Genomic DNA, 11,086 nt, shown 5'->3' with positions numbered 1-11,086 from the left:
GGTCCTGCAGGGGGCGCTTCAGAGCACAGCTTTACTTTCTGTAGTAATCTCTGGGTCCTGTGCCCCGTGGTTATGCCTTACTCTTAATAGGGCCAGTGCTGGCAGGAGGACTCCACACTCCTGGACACCTAATGACTAGGTTTGGACTTGCTCACTAGCTGAGATGTCTGACTCCACGTGGGATGGCTAAGGAGGCCCCTCCTGCACCCTTCTCCATTCTTTGGTCTGATGGAGCAGCCCCCTCTGCTCAACATTCCTGGTTTCTGTGATCACCACCCAAACCCTAAGCCCCTTTGTTCTTCTGTTCTCCCCCACACTCTATCACTATGTTCTGAATTTTCTCCCTTGGCCCAGCACCCCTTTCCTCCCACACTGCACGAAATGTTCGGTTGTCCTCTCTGGAAGTCCATCCAGCTGCATGACAAGCAAATGTCCTGATTGCCTTTGGCTGCTCTGTCATTGACAATTCCTTGCATCTCTTGGCTATAACTGTAACCTGGATTTCCCTTGAGGGCATTGCTTCCCTTATGTCTCAAGTAGAGAATATACATTCTTGCAAACTCCGAAGTACTTCAGGTGGGAATGTGGTCTATAGATTCTCCTTCCTCCTTCCAATTGCTTAGAAATGATTCTTTCTCTCTGCCTATTAGAACATCTCTTGCTCCTTAGAAACGTGTGCTACTCACCCCCACTGCCAGTTCCCTGGCACTGCCACCTTCAGATCTACCAAAGATTTTCAATGAAAACTTTCACACTTCTCCTAAAGTCTTATACTTGGGTTCATTATCCTGACTGACCTCAATGTCCATTTAAATGGCCTGATTTAATTCTATGACCTCTGCTTTTCCTGACTTCTTGTTGTTGTTACTTTAAGGAAGTCTTCTGTATTTTTAAAAGTTTTAATTGATATGTGCATATTTATAGGATACAGTGTGATTTTTCTCTACATGTGCGCATTGAGCAATAGTCAAATCAGGGTATTTAGCAGATCTGTCACCTCGGCACTTAGCATTTCCTTGTAGTGAGAAAAGTCTTTCCTTTAGTTATTGTGAAATTTTCTCACATATTCTGAACATTAACTCTCTTTGTTATACACAAAGTTTGCATTTTGTCACCAAAGTCCATCACCTACTTTCTAGTCCTTTTCATTACCCAAGAATTATCCCATTTCTCAAATCAGTGATTCAGACATGCTGTTCTGACCACTACCTCCTGTCCTTAGAGTATAATCACTCAACTGCTCTCACTTCACTGGGGCCTCACGCCCACTCTTTTTTTTTCCTTTCAATACAGGGTCTCACTTTGTCACCCAGGCTGGAGTACAGTGGTACCATCTCGGCTCACTCTAGCCTCAACCTCCGGAGCTCAAGTGATCCTCCCACCTCAGCCCTCCTGGTAGCTGGGTCTGTAGGCCCTGGGTCACCACACCTGGCTAATTTTTGTAGTTAGTAGACATGGGGTTTCACCATGTTTCCCAGGCTGGTCTCAAACTCCTGAGCTCCAACAGTCTGCCTGCCTCTGTCTCCCAAAGTGCTGGGATTACAGGCATGAGCCACCACACCCAGCCTAGCCCACTGACTCTTTTCCTTTATTTTACTCTTCTGAAGAGAAAAACCCAACCTGGTTGATTCCAAGTATTTGCCTTCCCTGTGATGCTGAATGCTGCTGGACAAAATCTCATACAACCTAAAAATTTTCACAGGACCTGGAAGATTGAAACTAAATTAGTTATGTAAGCTTTATACTGTATCCTAAATAATATCCATAATACTCAATACCTATGAGAATTTTCATAGAAATACTGTGTATTAGAATAGAAAAATTAAAATAATCTAAAAGCTTTTAAATAAAGGTAAGTTATACAGCCACACTGTACATTGTGAAAAAACATTTACAAATACAAAAACTAAATAGACGTAGATATTAGAGGTGATACTGTGGCAATCGAAGATGGGGGTGGGTGAGTTATTAACATTGATAGTTGCTAGCAGCTTAGGTTTTTCTGCCTATCTAGATGGAACTGAAAAACTATGTATTGTCACAGAAATGGCAAGGTCTCTAGAATCCGGGTTTGTTTTTTTATTTTATTTTTTATTTTTTTATTTTTTTGAGACAGAGTTTCGCTCTTGTTACCCACGCTGGAGTGCAATGGCACAATACCCACGCTGGAGTGCAATGGCACAATCTCGGCTCACCGCAACCTCCGCCTCCCGGGTTCAGGCAATTCTCCTGCCTCAGCCTCCTGAGTAGCTGGGATTACAGGCACACGCCACGAGCCCAGCTAATTTTTTGTAGTTTTAGTAGAGACGGGGTTTCACCATGTTGACCAGGATGGTCTCGATCTCTTGACCTCGTGATCCACCTGCCTCGGCCTCCCACAGTCCTGGGATTACAGGCTTGAGCCACTGCGCCCGGCCTGTTTTTTTATTTTTTTTTAATTAAAGTTTATCTTAACAAATTGAAACCCTGGAAATATGTTTTGCCATGGTTTCAAGTCCAAAATTTAAATTACTTAGTGTGGAAAACTACAGGTAACCATTTAAATTGGTTCTAGGACAGTGTCAATGCAGGTGTTAAGAGGATGCAAAGTGTATAATTCTGTAGGAGTATGACCATAACCTAGGACACAGAACTTCCCACAGGAAAGCCCCACTGACGATGAGTTCCCAATCCAAAATTACAAAACAGAGGGGTACACAAGTCACATGAGGGATTGTCAGCAGATACACAAGAACAGATTTATGCATAACTCACCAAGATTTTTATGTAAGGCAAATGTAAGGATTTATAGTTTAAAAAAAACAAGATTCTAAAGAACAGATGGCAAAAAAAAAAAAACAGAATGAAAATTACTGTAATTGAGATAACAAAATCTAATGGACAGGATAAACTAAAGACTAGATACAACTTTCTGATGCCAGAATTAAACAAAGATCACTGAAATACTAACTTAGTGAACAGGATACACTTGACATTAAATAGCAAATTAAAGAGAGACAAAGAGAATACATTTGAGGAAATTATCAAGAGATAGCAGAAAGAGACAAAATAAATAAATAAATGGTTAAGAGGTATGTAGAATAGAATATAAAAGTTTATCATATGTCCATACAGAGTACAAACATGAGAAATTAGAAAATGAAGATGAAGCACTTAAAGTGATACTGGCTGAATTCACTTAGAAATAAAAGAACTCATCTTCAGATTCAGGATACACAAGGATAGCAGAAAACATAAGAAATTCACATCTAGACAAAACAGTGCAGCTGTCAAACACTAAAGACAAAGAGCAGAACCAATAAAATAGGAAGATTATTTATTAAAATTAAACTAGAAGCAAACTTCGTGAAAAAAAAACACAAAAGACAAAAGTGAGTGGAATCATATCTTGAAAGTGTAGAGAGGAATGAACTGCCAATCTAGAATTTTATGCCCAAATTATCATTCAGAATTGAGTGCTCAGTAAAGACTTGTTCATCACTAAAGACCAGGTGCTAAACAAAGACAGGATTGACTACTAATAAACCCTCATTAGAACAATCAAAGAATGAGAAGAAGTAATTTGATCCCAGGAGGATGAAAATGCAAGAAGCAAGGCTAGAGAGCAAGGGATTGAGCTCAGATTGGTAAATAGGAAGCCCCACTCAGAGTGTCAACAAAACTTGTGGCACGGTGCATGCACACTGCTACCAGTAAGTCTAAGAAGACAACGGAAGAACACAGGAACCAGGAAAAGAAGCCACTTTCCTCTGCAGTGAAACTGTTTCCCTTACTGACATAGTATAGCATGGCATTGTATCAGCTGGTAAAAGAGAAATACAATACACAGGATCCATAAACATGACAACCAAGCTGAGTTTGGGAGCTGAGAGGCAGTAAATTCATAACTGGCACAGCAATGGGTAAAGAAAGAAAGTGGTAAACGTAAGTAAATCTGAATAAGCATCTTAGGAGTGTAATAATGGTGATAACCAACTTGGGCAGTAGAAAAACCGTGGTGAAAATAAAATGCTGGACAATAGTAACAAGAAAGAGGAGGAGGACCAAGAGACCCCTCATCCCTTTCACCACATAAGGACACAGCAAGAGCATACCATCTATGGTTGTGTAATAACTTACCTAAACCCTTATTTATTTAGGAGCCATAACGTGGTTCCTGTCTCACCAGACACTGAATCTGGCAGTGCCTTTACTTGAACTTCCAGCCCTCCAGAATTCTGAGAAATGAATTTCTGTTATTTGTAAGGAGCTTGCTTTATTACATTTTGTTAAAGCAGGTCAAACAGCCTAAGACATAATGTAAATTACATTAATTGATTCTCAAATATTAATTCAACTTTAAAGTCCCACAGTAACCCATCATCATCCTAATGTATTAGCCTTTCTATGAACTACCCTGGCTTACATTAGCAAATATGTTTAGGACTTTTACATCTGTGTTCATAATTCATACTGGCCTATAGTTTACCCTTCTAATAATGTCCTTGTTAGGTTTTGGTGTTAAGGTTGTTATGGCTTTTAAAAAAATAATTGGACAGAGGTCCACATAGTAAGGGAGTAAGGTCTCCTATAAACAACCAACAAGGAAATGGGTCTTCTCATCCATGGCCATGGGATAAGGCATCTTGGAAGTTGATTCACTTATAGCAAACTGTGAGATATTTTCAAAGTATTTAAGAAACTTAGAGGAATTTTTTTTTTTTGAGACAGATTTTTTTTTTTTTGAGAAAAAATTTGCTCAGTGGCCCAAGCTGGAGTGCAGTAGTGCGATCTGCTGCAAGTACCATCTGCTAAATCCATGCTAAATCTTGACTGAAGCACCATATTGCTTGGAGCTTCATCTGCTCTGAGTTCCATCTTGGTCAAAGTGCCATCACGCTTGGAGCTCCATCTGCTCCAAGTTCCATCTGCTCTGAGCTCTATCTTGCTTACAGCTCCATCTGCTTAGAGCTCCAACTTCTCCGAGCTCCATCATACTCCAAGCAACATCTGCTCCAACTTCCATCTTGCTTTGAGCTCCATCTTACTCAGAGCTCAAATAAGTCTGAGCTCCATCTGCTCGAAGCTCCATCTTGCTCAGAGCACCATCTTCTTAGAGCTTCAACTGCTCCGAGTTCCATCTTGCTCAGAGCTCCAATCACTCCGAGCTCCATCTTGCTCAGAGCTCCATCTGCTCCAAGCTCCATCTTGCTCCAAGCTCCAATCACTCCAAGTTCCTCTTGCTCAGAGCTCCATCTGCTCCAAGCTCCATCTTGCTCAGAGCTCCATCTTCTTAGAGCTTCAACTGCTCCAAATTCCATCTTGCTCTGAGCTCTATCTGCTCCAAGTGCTGTATCTTGCTGAGAGGTCAAATCACTTTGAGCTCTGTCTTTCCTTTAACACCATCTTCAAGGGGCTCCATCTTGCTTGGAGCTCCATCTGCTCTGAGCTCCATCTTGCTGAGTAGCATCTGCTCCGAGCTCTATCTTGCTCAGAGCTCCATCTGCTCCGAGCTCCATCTTGCCTGGAGGTCTAATCACTCTGAGCTCCCTTGCTCTGAGCACCATCTACTCAGAACACCGTCTGCTCGGAGCTCCGTCTACTCTGAGCTCCATTTGCTCCAAGCTCCATCTTGCTCAGGACTCCTATCACTCCAACCTCCATCCTGCTCTGAGCAGCATCTGCTCCCAGCTCCATCTTGCTTGGAGCTCTAATCGCTCTGAGCTCCATCTTGCCCTGAGCATCATCTTCTCCGAGATCCATCATCTTAGGAGCTCCAATCACTTTGCACTCCATCTTACCGTGAGCAACATTGTCTCCGAGTTCCATCTTGCCCGGACTTCCATCTGCTCTGATCTCCAACTTGTTGAGCTCCATCTTGCCCTGAGCACCATGTGCTCTGAGATCCACATTCTTTGAAGTTCCAATCACTCTGAGCTTCATTTTGCCGTGAGCATCATCTGCACGTAGCTCCATCTTGCTCTGAGCACCATCTGCTCAGAGAACCATCTTCTTTGGAGCGCCAATCACTTTGAGGTCCATTTTGCCCTGAGCACCATCTGCTCCGAGCTCCATCTGCTCAGAGCTCCAATCTCTCAGAGCAATCACCCTGAGCTCCATCTCTCTCTAAGCACCATCAGCAGAGAGCATTATCTTTCTCAGAGTTCTAATCATTCTTAGGTCCTTCTTACTCTGAGCACCATCTGCTTGGAGCTCCATCTTACTGGGAGCAACATCTTCCGCGAGCTCCTTCTGTTCTGAGCTACAATCACTGAAGCTCCATCTTGCCCTGAGCACCATATGCTTGCTGCTCCATCTTATTCTAAGCACCATCTACGCTGAGCTTCATCTTGCTCCATCTACTCTGAGCTCCAGGCACAATTTGTTCAGAGCTCCATCTGCTCCCAAAGGACAATTTTAAAATTTATAAACAAGGAAAAAACAATGAACCCAAAGAAAAGGGATCCTACAGATTGGGATAAAATTATAGAAAATCACGTATCCGAAAAGAACTGTTATCTAACATACGCAAGAAACTAAAGGTACTAAGTGGGCATAATGATAAAGCAACTAAAACCTTTATTTATCCAAACAACCTGCCTCTGGCATAAAAACAGAAAGGCTACCCAATGGACAGAATGAGGGGGTCCCACATGCCACCCAAATGAATGTACACTGAACGCATTTTTCAACACAACACAAAAAGACACAATGGGAAAATAATAAATGATTTTGAGCAAACTGGATAATCACATGAAAAACAGTGAAATAGGACAAAAATCGATGTAAATTACATTGAAGGCCTAAAGTCAATCTTGAAACCATTTACTTCCCTCAGAAAACAAAGGGTAAGCACATAGTTTAGAAGACTAATCTATGCACACAAGTTGCAAAATGTGAAATAGAAAAAGAAAAATTAGAAGGAAAAAACCATAGACGATCCCACAGATTGGCAATCTTTTTCACTGTCTTTAACTGCACATGGAAGTCACCACTAATATGGAAACACGTGGAACTACGGAAAACATCGGACCTTATGCTGTGAAGAGAAAACAATGAACAGAAGAGAAGGTGCCTCACAGAGTGAAAGAAAACTAGGGAAAATCCTGTCTTTGAAAGGGGTCATTATAAAATATGTGCAAGAATCTAACACTATCATGTGAAGGGAAACAAAAACAGAAAAAGAAACAAACACCTAAGCTAAGTCTGGGCAAAGGACCTGAATAGACGTGTCTGCAAAGCAGATGTCAAACTGACTCACAGGGAAAAGAAAAGTCTCTGAAAAGCGCTAATCCTCACAAGAACGTCAAGGAAAACCGCACTGAGATACAGCTTCCATCCACATAGAATGAATGTTACCTAAAACAGAAATAAAAGTTTTAAAAGGAAACAACTAGTATAGACTTTCAGAAGGGGAAACTCTTCTCATACACTATTGGTGGGAATGTCAATGTCTACACACACTAGGAAAAACAGCTGGAAGTGCCTCAAACAAAGTAAAAATGCCATCTCATCTAGCCATCATTCCATTCCTATGTGGAAGAGATACCTGCCTTGCCCTCCGCACTGCAGTACTCACGACAGCCAAGATAGGAAATGCAACTACCTGTTCATCCATTGATGAAGGGACGAGGAAACTGCAATATACATCCAGAGCAGAATATTCTTCAATCATAGAAATGGGGGAAATCGCGTCACTTGCAGCCACATGGAAAAACCTGAGGAACATTATGTCAAATGAAATACACCAGGCAGAGAAAGGCATATACTGCATGATCTCATGCATGTCGAATCTAAAACACTTGACCTCACAGAGGTAGAAAGTTCAACAGTGGTTACCAGAGGCTGTGGGAAGGGGGGCCTAGGCAGGGATTGGTACTGGGTACAAAGTTACACTTAGAAAACAGATCAGTACTGCCCTTCTCTTCTATAACGGAGTGACCAGGGTTAATATTGTAGTGAATTTTCCAAACAGCTGGAAAGGATTCTGAGTATCATTTCCACAGACAAATAATACCTAGAGGACTTCATAGATGCTAAATATTGTGATTTGATCAATATGCTAGGTGTACCCATATCAAAATGGCCCCTGTATCTTCTAGTTCTATACATACACTCTAGGGTAATTTTTTTTTTTTTAAAGGATACCAATGATGCTAAAATTTACATGGAACCATGAAACACCCTGAATTTCAAAGCAACCCTGAAAATACAAAGTACATGGAATGCATCACTGTCCTCCATTTGAAATTATACTGAAAAGCCAGTTATCTAAACAACAGATGACTGGCACTAACCGAGAAGCCCAGACCAACAGACGGAATGAGGGAGCTCAATGGCAAACCCAAATTCCTAGGGAGTGTACACGTTCTGTAAAAGAACACTGAAAGACACAACGAAGAAGGGGAAATCTGTTTAGTAAATGGATTTAAAAACTGGATATTCCTACGTAAGTAAAACAGGACCCCTATTGTGTAAAAAGACCAAGGTTTAACCCAAAATGAATTAGAGATTCATAAACAAAAGTTGAATGCATCAAACTCCTCCAATGAGAAGACATATGGTGTGGGTATATTTAGGTCAATGTGGATCTGTGCTCACAGTATGTCAAAACAAAATACAAAATACAGAGGAAAACTCATAGGTGATGGACTAGTTTGGTCATGATTCTGTTTTTCCTCATCAGTCACCTACATCAAAGGACAAGAAAACAGACACACATGGGACTGCATCATACGTTAGAGTTTGTGCCCAAGCAGATTCTTTAAAAATCCATAAATAAAATAAAAAATTATCCTGAAGTTTACAAGAAAGGTTTCTGCAAACCTACATCTGATGAAAGGTTGTCTTTCAACAAACACTACTTACTAGCAAAAACACAAAAGAGAAACTAATAACTAAACAAAATGGGGCCGAAGAACCTAAATAGACATTTCTTCAAAGAAGACGTAACATTGAAAAGAAGTTTTAAAAACTTAGATAACATCACAAATCATGAGAAAGATGTAAATCAAAACAACACACATCATCTCACTATAATTCATATGGATGTTATCAAAGCAATAAAATACATTAAAAGAGACACAAATGCTGGTGTCAATTTCCACAGAGGAACTCATTTGGTAAGAACGTTAATCAGTATACAAACTACAGAAACCAGTGGGAGCTTGCTCCAAAAGTTTAACCTATACCTACCACTTCATCTAACAAGTGTACTACTAAGTATACTTTCAAGGCAAAAGAAATCAGTCCATGCAAGAGGCGTCTGCCATCCTATGTGGACTGCAGCACTATTCACAATTGCCAAGACAAAGAGTAGACTTACCTGCCCATCCACAGATGAAGGAATACTTGGTGGATGTACACAAACAGAATCGTCTTCAGCCAGAAAACCAGAATGAAATTTCATCATTTGGAGCCATATTGTTGAACCTGGAGGACATCGTGATATATGACCTAAGACAGGCAGAAAAAGAAAAACTAATTTAGAATCCAAAATAAAAGGCTTCACTGCACAGGTCTAGAAAACACAATAATAGTTACTAAAGGTTGGAGGGAAGAAGGGGGATGGCAGAGGTCAGAAATAGGCACAAAGTTACACTTAGATGAGAGGAATGAATCTCCTGTTCCACAGCCAAGTGACCAGAGGTTAACACAACATCACACCCTTTTCACAAAATCTGGGAAATTCCAAATGTTTTCACCACAAAGAAATTAACAATTGTTTCTGATAATAGAGCCTCTAAATATCCTGATTTTATCATTCCTCTGTGTCTGCATTAATCAAAATGCCCCACTCTAACTCCCCACATTGTATACCTTTACTATATAACCAACCTTTTAAAAAACGATGTAAATACACAATGCTAACATTCATGTGGAACACAAAACACACTGAATTTCCAAAGCAATCCTGAGAAATCCAAACTACCTCGGTTGCGTCACACTTCCCGATGCTACATTTCATTGAAAAGCTAGGGACCCCATTCCACACAGAGCAGTGGAAGAGATTAGAGGACCCAGACATAAACCCTCACCCCTAACACCATCTGATCGTCAACAAAATCCACAAAAATAAGCTTTGGAGAAAGGACTCCCTCCTTTCAATACACGGCGCTGGCATAAATGACTAGCCAGCTGCAGAAGAAAAACAGTGGGACCCGTGTCTCACGGTGTACAGACATAAACTCAAGATGAATGAAAGATGTAAATGCAAGACCTCACATATGAAAAGCCTGCAGGAGAACCTAGAAATACCCTTCCTGACAGAGGATTTGGCACAGCATGGATGTGTCTCAGTCTCCAAAAGCAAGTGCAACTAAAACAATTATTGCCCAGTAGCACCTAATACACAGAAGAGCTGCTGCACAGAAGAAATGACCAACAGAGTGAACAGACGGTCTGCACAACGGGAGAAAATGTTCCCACGCGTGCATCTGATGAAGGCTAATATCCAGGATCTACCTTAAAGATGTTAAGCAAATCAATCAGAAAAACAAAAACTCAAGGAAGAAAGGGCAAGAGGCAGGAAAACATGCACCTCAAAAGAAGGCTTACAGCAACCAACAGACGTGACAACATTTCTCTACCTCAGTCATCATCAGAAAAAGGCAAAGCAAAAGGCCCACGAGATAGTACTGCACACTGGCCAGAATGACGATTAGGACACGGTCCGCAAGAATGAATGCAGGCGAGGCAGAGAAGAGGGACGCTGCTCTGCTGCTGGTGGAAATGCAAACCAGTTCAGACACCATGGAAAGCAACGTGGGGATTTCTCAAATGACTTTCTCCACATCACTAATACTCACAAAACGTCCATGAAAGCCATGCTAACATTCCGTCTCCTTCCACTCACTATGAATACTATCAAAAACAAAACACACATTTTTGAAGGCGCCAGCCAGTGTAGACTTACAGAAAGGTAACCTCTTTGACACTATTGGTGGAGATGTAAACTAGTATACACACTATGAGAAACAGCAAGAGGTTCCTGAAAAACTTCACAGTACAACTACCATGTCAGCTGGCAGCGCCACCTCTGGTTCCACATTTAAAGCAGCTGAAATCCCTGGGCTGAAGAGAGCTATCTGCCTTCCATGGGTACTGA

At 41.2% G+C, this 11,086-nt stretch overlaps 1 long non-coding RNA gene across 1 annotated transcript; it reads right to left on the bottom strand.

Annotated features, from left to right (window-relative positions):
* Positions 1-4,690: 4,690 nt before the first annotated feature.
* On the bottom strand, positions 4,691-9,463 carry LOC116547103. The gene is made up of 3 exons (XR_004266936.1): positions 9,305-9,463; positions 7,586-7,697; positions 4,691-7,338 (listed from the first exon to the last, which is right to left on the bottom strand). It is a non-coding gene; the product is annotated as an uncharacterized LOC116547103 (long non-coding RNA).
* Positions 9,464-11,086: the final 1,623 nt, after the last annotated feature.

Source organism: Sapajus apella, unplaced genomic scaffold (assembly GCF_009761245.1).
Source record: "Sapajus apella isolate SASKATOON/1434 unplaced genomic scaffold, GSC_monkey_1.0 scaffold2073, whole genome shotgun sequence".
In the NCBI taxonomy this organism is placed as follows: Eukaryota; Metazoa; Chordata; class Mammalia; order Primates; family Cebidae; genus Sapajus; species Sapajus apella.
This window is presented reverse-complemented; position numbering and strand designations above follow the sequence as displayed.